At 38.4% G+C, this 20,660-nt stretch overlaps 1 long non-coding RNA gene across 1 annotated transcript; it reads left to right on the top strand.

The window, feature by feature from the left end:
• The first annotated feature begins 1,073 nt into the window (after positions 1 to 1,073).
• On the top strand, positions 1,074 to 20,413 carry LOC124271335. Its single transcript, XR_006897012.1, has 3 exons — positions 1,074 to 1,083; positions 17,649 to 17,653; positions 20,340 to 20,413. It is a non-coding gene; the product is annotated as an uncharacterized LOC124271335 (long non-coding RNA).
• Positions 20,414 to 20,660: the final 247 nt, after the last annotated feature.

Raw genomic sequence — 20,660 nt, 5'->3', positions numbered from 1 at the left:
TTGAGTTGTCTTGAAATAGCTTAATATCAACTGAATACTTGGGAAAGATATTCTGTTTATCTGTCACGTGTATATTAATATTGAAATATTTCGCTAAAGGTACTTCTGGGACTGAGCCACTGGCAAATATATCTAGTTAAAGAGATACACTATCTGATAGTCTACATCGTCCAACGACCGAATATTGGAATTTGGACTGATGACAACGGGGATTCTTTCTAATTGACTGCCTTGTGTTTAATTAAGGAACACGAGACATTTAATCAGACATACAGAGAGGAACGTATGTCGAAGGTGCTCACGGAGATATTAAAATCGCAGACTTGGTTTAATCTACGGGACGAATTAGAGAAAGTAACTTCGTGTTATAATGATTTTTAGGTTCCCGTTGGTCACTTTAAACGGTAGTCCGTTAGACACTGGAGACTCTGCTTGATTGGTTCAGACACAGTTGTATATATCGACAGAATTAATCGCAATGGGATATACGTAGCAAACGTAGTTTAACTCACTCATTCAGTATGCAATGACGTCATGGTGTGAGTGCATTTGAACCGAATCCACTCACACACCCACTCACTTAAACACATTTTGATATGGTATACATGCTTTATCATTAGACCAAACTCACTCTAGATTTACGTGTGATGTGTTACCGTTAAACGATATATGTATGTATGTATGTATGTATGTATGTATGTATGTATGTATGTGTGTATGTGTGTGTGTATGTATGTATGTGTGTGTGTATGTATGTATGTGTGTGTGTGTGTGTGTGTGTGTGTGTGTGTGTGTGTGTGTGTGTGTATGTCTGTATGTATGTATGTACCACCATGTATAGTGTAATAAAGCACACTTTCGCCCTGAACTATTATAGTTAAAGCACGAGGACGCTTGCGCTCACTCATGCCGTGTTCGGTTACATTATTCTTGTGGGCGTGTAAGAATACAGAAACCGATGCCAACTCCAACACCGGGTTTTCGGGGTGATTGTCAAAACGAATAGGCCACTCCCAACTATTCCTTCATACGTGATGAATAATGGAGGGCTTAACGATACTAATACAGTACTAATGGACTTGGGTGTCACATGAATAAAAATGACATGCACATTTTGTTTATTTCGGCTGCAGACGAGGTCATCGCAAAATGGCGTTGCAGTCACTCTCAGAGTCGCTGCACAATTTCACAGACCTGTCCAGCGTTTGATCTTTTCAACCCATTAATCTTCCCAGTTCCTATGTTTTGCATTTTCTCTGAAAGTTCCGTGTGTTTTATATCATTATTATAAGAACAGCTCATCTGAGTTCAACATCAAACGGAAGAAACGTTTAATTTCCGAAAACATTCCCTGCCATTACTGTTAATCACATTTTTGCACAGATTTCAATGAGTTAACATACTTTTATTTATCCAAGAGGAGCAATGATTTCAATTACATATTTTTATTGAATTGATTCTCACATACGTTCACACGTTGTCGTCAGTTCAACGTTCAGTGTGTGTTTGAGGGCTTTTTCAACACATTTCCTTACTGAAGTAATCACACGATGGGAAATGGTCACGCCGACCCTTATACTACTAGTACTACAACTCGTTTATGATTACAATTATTATGTTTAGATTAAAAATAGTATGCAGCAGAGAGGGTTCGGGTGATCCTGGCACAGTCAGGCTGGTAAGACTCATCATCAGCTCAGGGCCCTCGCCCCCTCTACACGCAGCCCAGACAGCGAATTGGACTTCTCCCAGGAAACGCTGCCTAGTCGAACCCACCAAGATCTTTCTGGAGAATATGAAGGCTCCCTAACACTGCAGCCTTCTGCATTACCCAGAGTGTCAGAAGGGATGTGCTCCTGGTGGAGAACCCGGGCACTCTCCTGATCTGCGCCAAGAGATCAGGAGGTACCAAACCAAGGGCACCGAGAACAATGGGGAGCCTGACGACAGTGTACTTGGGATGCAAGCGAGAGATTTCAAAGGCGAAAAATCACGTTGCTGTCAAAAGGGATTACTACTACTACTACTACTACTACTACTACTACCACTACTACTACTACTACTACTACCACTACTACTACTACTACTACCACCACTACTACTACTACTACTACTACTACTACTACTACTACCACTACTACTACTACTACTACTACTACTACTACTACTACTACCACTACTACTACTACTACCACTACTACTACTACTACTACTACTACTACTACTACTACTACTACCACTACTACTACTACTACTACTACTACTACTACTACTACTACTACTACTACTACTACTACTACTACCACTACTACTACTGCTAGACTGCTCATGCACTATATATTATGTATTTTTTATAATTCCAAACGTCAAAGAGTCCATGGAGAGTTAAAGACAGGCTGGTGGTTGAACTTTTGCGAATGAACCACTGACAATTGGTGCTCGCGAAAAACCGTATCATGTCCTTTCATCCTCGGTAACATTTTTTATAAATCGTAAGCGTTTGTTGCCTAATGTCCCACCCAGCAGTACTCCAGCCATGTGGCGTTGGCGATAAACTCAAATCGTAAGCGCTTGTTGATTTTGTACCAACCCAGTAATACTCCAGCCATACCGCTTTGCCGATCGGAATCAAATCGTAATATTCCCTTCTCACTTGAGGCGGAATGAGCCGGAATGCTGTCGGAATGAAAATTAGTGGAAATTCGAACTGCATTCTAAACTTCTTACTGCATTCCGAATGCATTCCAACTATTCGGGTCAATTCTTGTAACATGCCCGAATGTTTTGAACATGTTCAAATCTTTCGAAGTACATTCGAAGTGGAAAAATATCGAACGGCATTTTAAGTGCATTCAAACTGCATTCTAAGTATCCTTACTGCATTCTAAGTATTCGAATGTATTCGAATTCGTATTCGAACGTTTTGGAATTTTTTGTTCTGGTTGATTCTCCTTGATTCCTGTAAATTCGAAATAAGAGTGAAGGAGCCTTAATCGTTTCATGCCTAATGTCCTAACCAGCATTACTCCAGCCATGTCGCGTTGGCGATCAAAATCAAATCGTAAGCGCTTGTTTCCTAGTGTACAAACCAACAACGCTCCGCCCGTACGGCTTTGCCGATGGGAATGAAATCATAAGCGTCTGTTGACCGCCCAGCACAATACCAGGCTGTAAACCAACTGACTGTCAAGGAGTAAGGAGTAGAAAAAATCCTTAAATGTCACTGTATGGGATACCATCGCGTAACGTGTTGACAAGCAAAGCGTCGTATTTGAAGTTCCTCTAAATTCAACCATAAATTGTCTGAATGAATCTACCAGGTCTTTGATGGCGAAGCCTTATCTATCTCCTTCCAGGAGAATGCACTTTATACGTATGTATAAATTGTCTCTATGGCAATATATACCCTTGTGTGACATCTGTAGTGGTTTTAAGTCAAATGATTGAGTTACAAACAAATATCTCTGACACACTATAAACAAAATTCCGCAAATTCACAGTCTTCTTAATTTAAACTCTCCTTTTTTTAACTACATGTCAAACGCGAGTTGATGTATTTAATATTTAACGTGTCAGCTGAAAATAACAATTTGTACTTGTACAAAAAAAGGTGATGAAAAATATTAACAACATGAAATGTCGGCTGGAATTGCTCTTTCTTCAGAACTGTACGACAGTGAAATACACTATGCACAAATTTCATCAGAACTCTACGACAGTGCACAAATTTCAGCTTGTACTGCAGAGGTCAATACTGAAGGGTACTCAACCTCCTTTAATTCAGCGTCATATTTCACAGATAAACATACATGATAAAAATAATTTCTAGTTAATGTTTAAAAAACGTTTTCATGTTCTTTTTCTAATTTGATAAAAAAATAATATAAAATTCCCGGGGTGATGTATGGTACTCAACTTTATCAACTTTATGATGAGACACCGGTGTTTAGTTCATGCATTTCTTCTTGAACATGTCAGTTGACAAAAACATTTCTATTCTTGCATCAAAGAAACGTGATGACAAATATCAGGACGTCGACAAAACCTGTAGTTCATTCACATCCTCTTACCGTCTTGGGAGAACATAAGTGTATGGATTAGAACCAGTAGTCAGCGTGAAGGGTACTCATGAGTCAAGTGTCTTGCGTCTGTCATTCCACTTCAGGCCAGAACAGTGTCACAATATGTCACATAAGCAGTTAATTACGTAAATCACCCTCTTGAAAGTCTTATCTCCGGTCATGATCAATACGGAGACCTTGGGTTAAAGATTGTTTTGTGTGTTGAGGTCAGCAGAGCTCGAAACGATCATTGAAACTTGTTCTTAAACGTATTGCATGACTTCTTCTTTCGGGGTATCGATTTGAGTTGGAAATCCGAGGGGTGATTTATGTACTGAAGGAGTACAGCTTGGTTTGAAGTAGGTCTTTTCTAGAGGTGCTTGCTTGTTGTTTAATGAGATACTCAGCAATATTCCAGCTGTGTGGAGGTGATCCGTAAATAATCGAGTCTGGACTATATAATCCAGTAATTGACATAATGAGCATCGATCTGCGCAATTGGGACACGATGTCATGCATCAACCATGTCAGCAAGCCTGACCACTCGATGCCGTTAGTCGCCTCTTAGGACAAGCATGGGTTGCTGAAGATCATAATTCCTGAGTCTTTATTGCATTTCCGCTTGTACTAACCTCACAGGTGATCAATGGCAGCAAGATGTTGTGATACGTATCTAAAACTAAATACAGGAATTATATTTTTAATATTTTCTTTTGAATATCGGTTTTTTTCTTTGCTGAGTTGCAGAGGTCATACATTAACTTGGAATTCCAAAAGGAATATAAATTCCAATAAACTATATAGTATGTAATGATAAGGTATGAAGGTACCGGTACAACGCTAGCCAAGGAAGATATGCGCAACAGAGTTTAAACGTGGCAGGAAGACCATTGATGACAACTCCTGTCCACGATATGACAGAGTGGCCAATACTGTCATATTGCCAGTACTGTTTCCAGCAGAGAGTTCATTTCATTATCAAAGAAACTATGACAGAAAGTATCAGATCGCTGGATTCGACAACAGCTCCTGGCACAATATGTCTTGTGATTAATCTATCCTCGTTTGAAGCTGGTCAAAGACGTTCATGACCAAACAGAAATAGATACAGTGGAAACATCTGACACCACCGACTGTCCCATCAGAAAAGCTTATGGCATCCTCGTCCATAAGGTGTCATTATGGTGGACTTTCTCCCAGAAGGCCATACACGAAGCATATCCTGCTGTACCTTTGCTGCAATCAAGGGTTGAAACTCAGAGACGAAGGGACCTGGGATTCATCTTTCACCAGAACTATGCGCCAGTGCACAAATTAGTTATTGTTATGGTTACGATCCACAAGGATGATTTTGAGCTCCTTCAGCACCATCCCTATTCTCCCGATCTGACTCCGTCAGTTTTCGATCTGTTCTTAGACACGATGTAAGTGGTGTCTGAAAACGAATTCCACTCTAACGACGACGTCACAGAATTTGATAACTCTTTCGACAAGGAGAGGAGCAGTTTATAATTATTTATGGATATACCAGTTTCGGTGTAGATGCTTACGCCGTTATCAAGCAACATACCAGCTTCTAAATGCCACTCAAAGAAGTTAAACTTCTTGGAAAGGCAAGGGACTACAACTGAGATAAAATGGGGAAGGGAAATATGTTAGATAGTAAATTATTTTATGTTTTTAGGGCAAATATTTCCATGAGAGGTTCAGAACATATCAGTCACTGCTGGAAAGTAGACAGTACTAAGTACACTCGTGCCTGATTATAGAGACATTCCGTCTGATTGTCTACATCGCACAACAACCATGTATTGGAATTTCCGACATACAGCCACAGGAGATCGTTCTAATTGACCGCCTTGTCTTTAATTATGGGGCACGGGACATTTAATCAGACAGACTGAAAAAACAGCTGGCACAAAATAGTAGACTTACATTGATCTATTGGACTCGTAGAAGTAGGTGTTGGGATCTAAAAAACTGTATTAACTATAGTCCTATGACAAATCCCACTGACATTTAGTCAAGGCTGCTAGTTTTTGTACGCCTCCGTATTTTTCTGGCATTTGTATGTGGGTTTAGACAAGTACTATAAAACACCTTTCATTTGACAAAACAGGACATTGTGAAGTCCGAGAATAATTCTTGTGTATAATTACTGTTAGCTACTTCGTTTGACTGATCGTGTCTTAAAATATTGTCAGACAGCAGACTTGTTATATTCACTTTAAGGGCTTCGACCATGTACATACAATGGCATGATGTTTGTGCATTTATACAGAGTAATAATTCTGACATGCCCCATATTTCAGTAGCATAAGAGAGAAAAGGTGTTATATACAATGAAGTATCTTAAATTAACTTGACAACTGATATTACTATATATACCGTTAACTACAAATGTCGCTATATGTTGATCTCAGCCCTTTGAACTGTATAAAAACTCATACAATTGAATAAACCAAATCACTAAAGATGAATCCAAATATAACCATCTCCAGTAATACATATATTTTTTGTTTGGGTGTCTGGGCGAGAAATATTCAACGGATAAAACAGTAACAACAGGGGTGATGTAGGTATGACTATGCACATAGGAAAGGTCAGGTACTGCATTCAATGTTTAGACACATGCTGCTGTCATTGTATATCGACGACCGTAGCGGACAAAATACCTGGCTGACTGTGCTGATTTAGTTTAAATCATTCCTATGGACGTGGATGAAGCATTTTACATGCATATTCATTGCAAAAGATTTAGCGAGGTTAATGTAGGGGTAGGTTTCCATATCTAAACTGACTGACTTCTTCAGTGTCAGGGTTTGATCACAATAAATTCACATTTATGATTAGGAATTCATTTTAGCTGAGAAGAATAATTATATAGTTACAGTACTTATTTTGACTATCCCATAGGCATGTGTTAACGTCATGAGGTGAGGTGAGGTGAAATTGGGTTTAACGTCGTGCTTGAGAATATTTCGCTCATATGACGACGTGCATGCGTGTGTATTTGTATGTGCGGCTGCTTGTACTAGCCCAGACTGAAGCTGGTTTTATAGTGCTAGCCCACTGAGATACCATGCCGCAGTGAAGCATGAATTACCCACTCAGACACATTATACTGACTCCGAGCCGACCAGTCCTTGTTGTACCCATTAATGCCGAGCGCCAGGCAGGGACCAACAAGTACCATATTTTACAACGTCTTTTGGTATGACGCGGTCGGGGATCGAACCCGCGACCTTCCGCTCTCCGGGCGGACGCTCTAACCACTACACCACGGAGGCGGTGTTAACGTCATGAAACACTATGAAACCAACAATCATCATTTTCAGCTTGGTGACACTGTTTAACACCAGAAGAAGGTATAAAACCTTAGATTTTCCGCTCAGTGAACAGACCTGGACAACATCTGAAAAGTCGTCTTGCATCTGGACAGGAAGGTCATTACTTGTGGATTCCTCACATGCTGGGGATGTTCTGACCGTCCATCCATTGCAGGTCCGCTGTGTATGTATTAATAGTACTGGGAAAGTCCACAAAGATCTTTTAATTATGTTTACTTCTTCTTTTCACATTTAGCATGTCAGACATCTATCCGACAAATCCTTTCATCAGCCTCTACAGACCCATAAGTTTACTCATCTCAGCATCAGCACCGTGTCTCTGATTAGAGTGCATCCGGAGCAGATCACCCCATGTATCTGACTTCCAAAAGATGTCTCCAGGGAACCATTTCCATACGGTCTCAGAATTAGTCTCCACTTCCAGCACTACAGGACATCGGAGTCGTTCCTGACTTGCAACCATCTTCAGTAATGCCTCGAACGTTGTGCCTTTCATCCCGTGTCTTGCCCAAATCAAATGGCATTTTAAACGTGACAATATTCGGAAGAATAGTGTTGAAATATCCAATAAAATATAGAAACGTGCGACTCTGATTTTAACAGAGATTTCTTATAGATGTAGAAAGGGTGTATATGATTTTATTTATGTGTCATTTGACATACAGAGTTCATAAGACACATATTTAATATATTGCCACTAATTATCTACTTCAAAATATTTAACATACCAATAATGGGGATTGATAATGCTTTAGACGAAATCCTGTAATATCAGGATAGGTTTGTACTTACTTTAGTCATACCTAGTTATTCATCCTTGAAAGGTATCATTTGACAAGTCTGTCTCATTCATTTTAAGATCATGTTGACTTCGTTTATTTGACTACAAGAAGCTATGTCAAGGCTGCTCTACAGTCGCTCACAGTAACGCTGCGAAGTTCTACAGAAATGTCTAACGTTTGATCTGTTCCTGCCCATTAATCTTCTTCAAAGACAAATACCCTAGCTGGTCACCATTACATTTGAAAGCTTATGACTGTAAAATACTTTTCATATGACTTAGGCGTCAAACAAAAATGTAATCCATTGTTTCGGGTGTTTTTTTTATTTCTCAAAGAAATTATTGTTTTACATATTTTGCTGTTCAGGAGAACATAATTCAAGAAGTTAAAGAAGTAAATTTGAATGAATGTTCGGAAAGCTTGTCAATATTTCCTCTAACATCCCCCATATATTTAGCATTTAGTTAAACAACGGTACAATGTCTGAAGCTGATTTCGTTTGTCCCACGTCGTGATATTGTTTGAAAGCGGCGTTACCCATATCCACTCTTCAACTCAAACTCACAACAACATTTTAATAACGCACACTGACCACTGGAGACATCAACAACCATATTTACCTTCCTACCTGTACCTAAGTTCTCCGCCGCCGGGGTAGAATAGGTCTTCAGCAACCCATGCTTGCCCTAAAAGGCGATTATGCTTGTCGTAAGAGGCGACTTGCTGACTTGGTTGACACATGTCATCGGTTCCCAATTGCGCAGATCGATGTTCATGATGTTGATCACTGGATTGTCTGGTCCAGACTCCATTATTTACAGACCGCCGCCATATAGCTGGAATATTGCTGAGTGCAGCATAAAACTAAACTCACTCACTCACTCCATTAAATGGTATATAAAGTCACAATGGTACAATGTGTGAAGCACATGTCTGAAACCCATTCTAAACCGTGATATTCCTCTGGCACTCAGTACATTTAGGTATTTGTTTCCACGTCAATAAACGATCTGTGTTAAATATGACGCCTGTAGTGTTTTGCAGTCAAGTAACTCCGGGCGACCAAAACACCAGAAAAATATTGAGTTCAGACAATTGATTCACGTTTTCAATTTAAAAACTTCAGATTCCCCGATAACACGTTGACCTTTAGTTGATGTACTTCTTCTCGAATGCGTCAGTATGACAATAAAAAATCTATTCGTGTAATACTGAAATGTGATAAAAAATGTCACGATGTCGACAAAACAGCAGTTGAATGATCTGTAGTTCATTCACATCCTCTTACTGTCGTGTGACAATATTACAGAATATTAGTTGGGAGCGGCTAGTCACTCTGAAGGGTACTCATACACTGCTGTGCTGAGTGTCTGTCAATCCACTCTACGCAATGACAATGACACAATATGTCATAGGAGCTATTATTTCGTTCTTCAATGACCCTCTTAAAACTCATATCTTGTATATTGTTTCTCATTTCTTGGGTGTTATGAGGAACATGCTAATGTAGTTGAAGATGGTAACTTGAAGTAAAGATTTTTCACAAAGGTCTTTCGCTTATATTAAAGATAACAAATATATATTGGTATTATAAATGCAGAGCTTTATATAACACGAAGAGCGAAATTAACCGTTCTTATGACATACTGTGACATATTCGTGGAGATGAAAGCGTTGAAACGATTTTCCTCCTCTATTTTACTGTCTCATAAATGCAAACCATAAGGTATATATACTGTTAAAATTAAAATTTTAAGATTGAAAATGTAAACTCTCCCTCGTTTGCCGGAGAGCATAACCTTTGTAGTTCGATCCAAGCTGATACTAGACGTCGGTTTGTTATCTAAACTTAATGCTTCTCTGTCTCTTTCCCAGCATCTCTGGAAGAAAACATCATGACTTTGTGCTGGACATGTTCCGAAATTCATTAATTGGACTTATGCAGGACTTTCAAGATATAAGAGAAATCGGAACGGATCTTTTTTTCATTGAGGGTTCCTTCATTTCTTTGGATTTTATACACACTCATCATATCAGGAATTTGTACACTTAGACAGTCTGAGCTTCTTCTGTTCATGCTACTGAGAGCTGTGTTCTCAGTACTTTAATAATGTCCTTTCCTTCTTTTCGTTTCCTCATTTGCAAACATGGCGTTAGTAGAACAGGAACATGATCAATGGCTTCTGTACCCAATATCTGGATCTCCTTACCAGACACTATTTCATGTATGTATGCAGTTACTCCATACCTTCCTTTTTACACACACAGATCATGTCAGGAATTGGTACATTTAAGCCCTTCATCTGACATCACAGACACATATTTCACATCGTCTCAGCATCGGAAACATACCTCTGTTCAGAGTGCATCCGGAGCAGATCACCCCATGTATACCACTACCAGAAGATGTCAATAGGGATCCATTTCCATACAATCCCAGAATTAGACCCCACATCTACACTACAGGATCTCACAGTCTTCCTTTACAGACGTGAATGGATTTCCAGTCTGAATGTGACACTCTGAAAGTAGGTAGCATTGGATTTCTTTAACATGGTATTGGAGCTAACAAAAAGTCGCGAGATTATATATATCACAAATAATTATGTATACGACGTGTCGAGTGTTGCACACATGTGGCCCTATTCGATGCACTGTCTCGAGGTATCTACTTCACCGTGTTGTAACACATCAGCGGTAAGATGAACGTCGTTTCAGCTCCAATGAATGACATAAAAGTGGGGAAACAATTACTGAAATGTATGTGTAAGACCGAATGATACTGCATACATTCAGATATACCATTACCACTTCATATTAGGTAGTACATCAACAATGACAAGATGCCCCTGGTATGCTTATTTTATTCATTTTAATTTAACACGAGGCCATTGTAAAACTGCAGGATAGTCGCCACTTCTAAAGAATTATCCAACATTTGATCTGTTCTTGCAATTTAATCTTCAAAGAAATTTTATCTGAGAGCTCCAGAATCACAATTGAAACACTATTGAGTTCAACATCATCCATTGAAAGGACTGTGTAAATTTCCAAAATGATAAATGTCAGTTTTGTTAAGCATTTTTCTCATGGTTGTTATTGTGGTATATAGTTCTCGCTGTAATTGCATACATACATGAAATAGTTTTAGAAGATGCCTTAGTGAAAACAAAAACATTCACACAAAATTATAAAAGCACGAATCAAATATCTTTAGACAAAAACATCGATTCACGGGTTTCAATATTAAAAAGCTTCACAATGACACACAGTAAGTGACAATAAGAAATCAGTTCGTGTATCAAAGAAAAATGTCACGATGTTGCCGAAACAGCTGCAGCATTTGAATGATTTGGAGAACTGTTACATCCTCTTACAATATTCCATTGGCACGAGTATATGAGTTGGCAGCCGGTAGTCTGCGTGAAGGGTACTCATGTACTGCTGTGTCCCTACGTATGCCAATCCTCTTCACGCCATGTCGGTATCAAAATATATCATCAAAACAATTAATTCCGGTCTCCCATGACCCTCCTGAAACACTTATCTTTGCCAGGTTGAAGACCTTTTTATTTCACGTTTTCATAACGTGTGAATGGTAGTTGAAGTGGGGAACTTGGGAACGATTATTCGAAATGTTTATTTTTTCACGAAGTGCTTGTACTTTTTTAATCAAAGATGGCAAATATATCTTGGTATGTCACTTGGAGTGAGAACCATACTGACTGAGGTCACACGTTTGAAGGATCTTCCTGTTTTATCGAAATGCTCCAGAAATAAAAATAATGATGCCGTTATACTGCTCAGATAAAGAGTGGAAACCCTTCAAATGTGTTGCCAGCAAGATTTTATAAATCATACAAGTGTGACAATGGTTTCCAATGAGGATGTTTTCTGACAAAACGCGAAGCCCTATACATATGCACTTTGTGACATTTTAGTTCTGACTAACCACAATAACATTCTTTCCTTTGACAGTTATTGATGGTTATTGCAATGTCTGATCGAAGGTACCATGGCGCATGGTGATAATGAAGACTTAAATTTGATATGGACACCTGGAAAATAAATCTTTGGGTTTTTTAAGATTCATGGGAATGTTTTGTCGCTTTTATCAACATCAGTGGTGTTGTGTCTATGATATCAGTTCATACTTTACTAAATATTGTGTGCGTAATTATGTGGTATAAATATTAAGGCGTGTAAAATATGATGGTAGCAATATTCGAGATAGGAGAGATGAAAACATCGACTCATTTGGCTATATTGAATTATACATTTCTTGATGTTCGAAAATATGTCAACATTCGGCAACTATTTTTCATTTTAGAACGTATAGGAACACTGCAGTTCTCCTTCTTAATATTCATGAAACACAGTTACTATATCTAAACGCATAAAATCAATTTTAAATTTCGCTTTGAGGAAAAATTCCTGGGACCACTTCTTGGATAGAGCTGACAGCCGATGCAGGTTTTACTACTGACAATAACACTTCCTGGTGCAATAGTTTTATTTGTTAAGGTGTTTCTAAGATTAGTTTTAGTTCTTCAACTTTTACTTAGTAGAAGTTTTTACGGCATTATAGTCACATTAAGTCGGTAGTTGGGGACGTTGCTTCTTTTCGGCAACATCTGTATAAAAGTTCGGTAGGTGCCTATACGATGCTCTGTTACAGAGTCAGTGCGTCAGTTGCCTTAAACTCTGCACTGAACAATATTCTAGTTTCTCATGAGAGCAAATATGAGCGACAGTATCTTTTCCACATCCAAAAGAAATCACGATTGTACAATTCCGACTTTGTCATGAGCATGTGTTTGTACTAGACACTTTGAAATCCATAAGCACAGACAATGCTGAAAAACCCTGAAAAATATCTGGGTGAATATGAGTGTATGTTGATTTAATTCATAGCTAAATTCGTCAAAATCGCTAACATCTGAAGATCCGTGAAGACCCGGGAGAGACACATGCCATTACATCCCAATTGTGTAGCTCGATGCTCATGCTGTTGATCACTGGATTGTCTGGTCCGGAGTCGATTATTTACAGACCGCCGCCATATAGCTGGAATATTGCTGAGAGCGGAGTTAAACAACTACCAAACCAAACCTATCATCTGAAGGAATAATGTAAATCGAGGCAGGGGACGAAGCAGGTAGCAAAATCACTGTTAGGCCCCATGATCCCATGTATGGTGATCTACCTTCAGTAGTTGGCGATCTAGAGCAAATAATAATACTGAGTAGTTTGTATTGAAATATTGTTTTATGATTACATGCTAATTTCAAGTGTGCATCTGTGATCCCTTAGTTATTTTACTGTCCTTTTTTGACGGATATCAATATTACCTTAAGATTATCTTCAATATACAACTCGCATAGTCACGATATGGCTGGAAAACTGACTATAAATGTTAACTCAATCACACACTCAAAAACGCGCTACACTGCAAAAACAACTTAGAGGACTGGGAAAAACGGACAATGTATGCACGTCAAAAATAGCTGGAATATTGCTGAGTGCGGTGCTAAACAGCAAAGAACAAACCAAACCTCATCTTTCATGCCTTCATCGAGACATGGGGCGGTGGGGTAGTCTAGTGGTTAAAGCGTTGGCTCGTCACGCCGAAGACCCGGGTTCGAATCCCCACATGGGTACAATGAGTGAAGCCCATTTCTGGTGTCCCCCGCCGTGATATTGCTGAATATTGCTCAAAGCGGCGTAAAACCAAACTCAGTCAGTCAGTCAGTCATCGAGACATTCTTTGTGCTCTCGGCGTTATAAAACGGGAGCCTTATTCAGACCCAACAGCGAAGAAAAAAGCAGTCTCGGTCTGTCCGTGCAGTGCATTATATTTCCATTTTGATTAGCCTGTGACTGGTTGCAGTGTCCAAGGAGTCAGTCCCATTCGCTTGCAAGAATAGATGTATGGGGTCATTTGACAGATAACTAGTTAAAAGGGGAAGTGTACACGAATTAAATCACATTTATCCTTATGTGAATCAAAGTGAACTGTTTTAATTAGTTAATACCAATGTTTGAAAATATAGACTCATTTTTCTTACAATGTAAGTATAAACCTCGAAATAAGTGCTGAAATGTTATGCCAATATGAGGCCTTTGCTTGCCGAGCTAAACCAGTCTAGAGTTACTGCCCTTTGATTATGACGTAATTGGTGCCACTTGATTTTAAACTGGTCTCCTGTCTAGTCCCAAATCAAAAGACAATAATACCGAAATTAATCACGTGAAACAAGTTTGTGAAAATACGAAAGAAGCATAAGAACAGAAACTGTAAGCAGCAAGACAGATTGATCACGTGTGTTTTCATTCATAACCTCACCTCAATGAAAATACGAAAATAAGTAGTCCGAAAATTCTGTCAGTCTGCTGGTTATTTTCTTTTTGTTTTCGTTGTGACTAAGGGAAATAGTCAGAAATTAAGAGAAGAACCGTCATTGTTGTGCGTCAGTGATGGCGTCATGCTTTCAGAAACTATAAGATGTTGTGATGAATCTAGAAGATCAGAGGGAAAAAAACTATTTTATTTAACTATCGCTTGCTACGATACCTTTCCCATGCATGTTCTAAAACTAATGAGCAAGTGTATGCAATAGGTAGGCGAACGGATACACAGTGTAGAATCTGAGGTTGGCTTTGTTTACATTTCAAACAAGTGGTCTTTTCCCAGCGCGGCATCTGATATATTTCATTCGATTTCACTGAAACACTTAGATTTGGTGACAGTCCATTTGACAGTTTATTTTGAACTGTATAAGGAATTCAGGGATTCTTGTAAGGAAGATGGTGTTGAGTTATACAATTGATTTTATGGGCAAAACATAACCGACATACAGGTGACGTGATTTTATAAACGCTCTGTAATATGGCCGAAAATTCACTTTGACGTTAATTGTGTTTGCGTATTTTCGTAAATTGACGTAAATTGTAATAACGCGGTAAAATGTAATAAACTGCGGCAAATTGTAATAACTGCGGTAAATTGTAAGAAAAACTGCGGCCAATTGGTATTACATTTTACCGCAGAGTTATTACAATTTTCCGCAGTTTATTACATTTTACCGCGTTATTACAATTTACGTCGTAACATGGTGATTTTGTAATGTGTCAAAACTGCCGAGATTTACGATGCATGTAATTTTCAGTATATTTGATCTACAATGAGCGGATGATATCATAGGAAAACGAATTTCAGAATTCAAAACTGCAAAGTATTTGAATATGGTGTCGATATCAAAGTGAAGGTTGAAGAGGAGGGACATATATCGTTCGATTTATGTAGGGATTTTAGTAACAAACGTAGAATGCCGCCACATTCACCGATGGGAAGCTAGATGTAGTGCATACACGTTTTAGTTGGAAAGGCGACCGACCGACCGTAATTGTTATAACAATTTGGTTACGTGGTAACACTTTTAGTACAATGTATACGTTTTTTCGAACTGCAACGTCATTATAGTGTAGAACTGACCACATAGTCAGCTGACGGCCAGGCAACAGGTGGATTAAAAGAGTAGCCTGCGCTTCGAGACACAAGAACCACACATATACCTGCACCACGTGAAATGGGTCTAATAAGGTCTAACGACGTCATTCGTTTATCGCTTGGGCACCAATAACGTCATTTCCAAGGGACATAAGCCATGGTGTGTTTATTCTGGACATAGAACTCTCGGTAAATGTTGAAAATATGAATTGATATCACGCAAGAAATAAATTAGTTACTTCTGATATATGAACGGGTTTGGGTATAAAACTACTTGATAAACACTTTTTATGATGAAAAAGTGCAAGACAAAAAGGTTAATTTCGTGTACACTTGCCCTTTAAGCACAACGTTACTTTTACTTTTCACGGAATGAAGCAAAGCAGAATTTATGCGATATATCATCAAATGGGAAGCCGTTAAGGAAGAGAACATATCATGCTCATCTTATTTTCAAACCTGTAACGAAATAAGGTGTGTATAATTTGTATATTTTAATTTGATTTAATTCAATGATCACAAAGTATTCTAACATGATACAAAGTGACTGTTGACATGTCATCCTGATCTTCTTCTACGTTAACACCAATGCAACAATGTGCCGTAAATATTGTATTCATTTACGACCTCCCAAAACATGGAAAAAACATGTATCTTGAGTAAAAGTAAATATTCTTGCCCATGCTCGAGGTTTTAATATCGCCCTAAATTAGCCGAATTAAGTCAAAATGAGTTGAATTTTGTATCATGATACTTATAAACACACTTTCATTTACAACCTCAAAAACATGAATTCTGAGCGATACTAAACATTCTCGGGCGACCCAGTTTAAATTTTGAGTTTTCGAAAACATTTTTTTATCCTTAGCATATATTCATGACAACTGTATGTTTAATTTTGTCAAATCCCTTGTCAGAAAGTGGCCACACTGCGGAGAGTTTCGTAACTTTTGTGAGTCCAGAATTAAATTGTGACTTGTTTAATGTATTAATATATGACGAAGCCGTACAAACTAAACAGGAGGGCTGTTTACTGTGTTTGTGCTGTTCATTCAATACAAAATAAAAAACCGTTAAATGTTTTACATAACGTAAAGGAAGTGCTCCAATATGACAAGGACAGGTTATTGCGGACCAAATCTCTCCATGACACATATGTTATCATGATCCTTTTGAGACTTGACAATTCCAAATGGCTTCAATATTACATGTCGTCCTTTGTCACTACACTGGCCACCTACGTGCAAATACTTGCCGTAAATATTAACAGGAATAAAATAACGAGGCAGTGAAATTTAACGTGATGGGGAGATTACGATATTTGTAGTTTTGATTCAAATCAACCATAATCTGGTTGTATTTTTTCAGATTCTGTGTACAGCCTGAAACATACGGCCCATATCATGCTTTGGCCTTTATCACTACACTTCATTGGATTCTTTCCTTAAGAGCCTCCCACGTTGTCTCGTGGATGGAACGTCTTGCCGGAGATTGGAATGTCGGTAGTTCTTGAGTCAGTATATTGTGTCTGAGAGGGGTATTCATGTTAAACTTTGGCATGGTGTCTCAGGTGGCTAGCAATACATAGCTAGTACTATTTGTCGTATACGTGGATGCTGGTCTCCATGTAGTTGCAGTAATCTTGAACGCGGCATGACACAGATGATTATTATTTCACTCAAGAGCCATTTGGACGTGTACATTTCCCAAGTACATTTTACATACATGATGGAATGTATTACCTCTGTATATGGAAGCATAGGTATTTACTTTCTACATTGCTGATATCATTTTCAATCCACGGACATGGATTTTGATTTGTAAATGGCTAGGAACCAGTACAATATTTTCCCCTTCGTAATATGTATTTAAAATTCTGATTTACATCAGACTGTGTTGGGCTTAGAATTATTGTTTGTAGATTTGTCTTTCTCTTATGTAAAAGATCCAGTCTCTTCTAACGATTTGGAAATGAGCCCAAACTTTTACAGCATCCCAAACAAATGTCTTGTTGTCACTTTCACAGCATCCCAAGAAGGAATGCTGATCTTCTGTTTTGATCAGCGATGATTCAATAAGATCTGTGTAAAATCTCTTTTTTCAGAATGTTGCAAGCATTGGAAGTACAAGGATATGGTCAGTGGCTTCTGTGCCCAGTATGTGTTTCGCCGTCTGGATCTCCTTACCATGTAAACACTATTCCATCAAAGTATGCAGCACTAAGTAAATATACTCACGCACCTGATTATATAGATATACAGTGTCATAGCCTATGCCATATGTAACCATATATTTGAGTTTGACATGTCACGTTCTAACTGACTACCTCATGTTTAAGTAAAGGACACAAGCCATTTAATCAGACAGAATAAGAGTTGGTCAGCTGAGACAAAAGAGTAGATTTTACCGATACAATCAGGTGTTGGAATCTTTTTCTGAGATTGTATGGAAATGGTTCCCTGTAGACATCTTCTGGGTGTAATATGTGTATGGGGGTGATCTGCTCCGGATGCACTCAGTTCAGAGGTATGGTTCTGATGCTGCGATGAGAAAACTTATGTGTCTGTGGAGACAGATGAAAGGATTGGTCGTATAGATGTCTGACATGCTAAATGTGAAAAGAAGAAGTAACCTTGATTGAAAGATGTGTGATGACGCGATATGTGTGTCTGTGGTGGCATATCAAGGGTTTATTTCGGTCTCATAAATTCAGTCTGTGATTGTATTCCCCACACTCAATGGTGCATTACAGCATCAGGTTGACACATTCATGTCCATCAAATAGGGTCACATACAGTCTTCGACATGTCGTGTAAATATTATTGATGGTATATACTGGTGTCTTTCTGCCAATACCAATGTCATGTTAAAGAATACCACATACTTTGAGAGCATCGCTGTAGATTGGTCACTGCCACACAGACAGGAAATCCATTCACGGTCGTAAGGGAAAGACTGAGATATCCTGTAGTGCAAGAAGTGGTGTCTATGAGATTGGAAATGGTTCCCTGTAGACATCTTCTAGCAGTGATATACATATGGATGATCTGCTCCTGATGCATTCTGATAAGAGACACGGCTCTGATGCTAAGATGAAGAGATATATGTGTCTGAGGTGTCAGATGAAGGGTGTCTATGTACAGATTCCTGACAAGCGAATTGTGTGTGAAAAAAGAGCGTCAGAAGTAACCCTGATTGAAAAGAAGCATGGCTGTAAATTTGAGCATAACGTATATAAATAAACTTTGGAACATGTACAGCATGCGAGTGATACTCGTATAGTCTCGTGCATTATGCACAATTAATAATTGTCACCAAAATATACCTGAACATATCTTAAATGCAGGTTTATGGTTTCGTGTTGCCGTAAGATAAAAGTATGTGAATTTTCGTGATCTGTTTATTTGTTACATTAACCATACGATAGGGTCTGATGGGATTGGCAAAATTGGAATAAGTGAGTTTGGAAAGCGGTATTAGTCATATGTATCGAAACCATAATATTGTTCAATAATAGTCAAATGCTCAAATCCATTGGTTTTCCATCTTGAACTAGAAATGAAAGATAGAAATGAAACTGCCATGCCTGTTTCACATCAACAACTATTCATAGAAATTCTGACTGGCAATGCTTCCTTCACAATGAATATAGGACAAGAGGGATGACTTCATCTTTCCTGTCGTCAGTTTCTTTACCATATCCAAGACCATTCCTGCAGTCTTCATTCAGTCTCTTACAGTTTATATCACGCCACATTTCAATACAACTGAGCATGTTGTTGGTAAGAAGATTTCAAAGAGCGCCAGTCGACTTTTGCTTTAAATTAAAGTTGTGTGGTCTTCTGTTTGGCTTTCAAACAAATTCCCATTGCAGACATGTGGAGATCATGGCCAGTTATTATGTTAGGGACATATACGAGGTACCATACAATTCATTATTTTAACTTATGGTCATTGTGGCAGGATATGCTGATCTCTTTGCGAACACTTTGTACCATCGCTTTTTTTTTATTGTAATCCATATACACATGTTCATGATGAAGTCGGAATCAAACAATAGATGTTCTAAACAAAGATGTATTAATGAAGTAAAGGGTTCTGACGTTTTTATACATTTAATGGATCCACTCAAGGAAAAATAATTTGAACTATAATTGTCTGTTCCAATGCCTTAGCCAAAGTATTAATATGTCTTCATTGTACACGTGCTTAGGGAAAGTGATCTGCATTTATTATTATTTTGATTACATCACGGTGTCAGTGCATGTGTGAAATTATTATGCAGATAACAGGAGTTTGGTAAAATGTAATCTAAACTGACGTACAAAAGAAAGTAGACATCTAGTGTTTTGGGATTATTTGAAAGGTGTTGTGATTTTGACTGGCAACTTCGCAATTGGGCACGATATCTGTGGTGTTTTGGCAACATATTAGGAAAGTCTGTGACTTATATATCACTGTAAAAACTCTTTTCACAACATTTACGTCGCTTTTTGGAAAGTAATCCAAAAGCACCAGGTGTATACTTTCTTTTGTACGTCAGTTTAGTTTGGGCGACAAACTCTGATGAAATATCATGTGACAAACCCCTGCGTGTATCAGTAACTGCAATGAGCAGGCAATTTCTTTGTAAAAGTGAATGAGTGAGTGAGTTTATTTCAAGTCACGTCGGCATTATTTGAGCCATATTGTGACTTGATCACGTTATACAGTAACACGATGTTGTTAAACAACACATTTCAAATGAAAGGTGTGAATCGGTGATGTGCTGAAGATCTCTATGGCAAAGCCTCATACCTTGATGATGAATAGCATCTAACATTGTTGAATTGCCTTTACAGGCCCCACCATAAATGATGGAGCTGTAGTCAAGTTTGAGGCTTATGAGTGCTATAAATAGTTGGAGGAGGGTTTTCTGATCCCCTCTCCACTTCGAGTTTGAAAGAAACATATATTA

This window comes from Haliotis rubra, unplaced genomic scaffold (genome assembly GCF_003918875.1).
Source record: "Haliotis rubra isolate DU_JTF1 unplaced genomic scaffold, ASM391887v1 Scf16, whole genome shotgun sequence".
NCBI classification, from domain to species: Eukaryota; Metazoa; Mollusca; class Gastropoda; order Lepetellida; family Haliotidae; genus Haliotis; species Haliotis rubra.
Note: the sequence above shows the minus strand (reverse complement) of the source record. Positions and strands in the feature narration are given on the sequence as shown.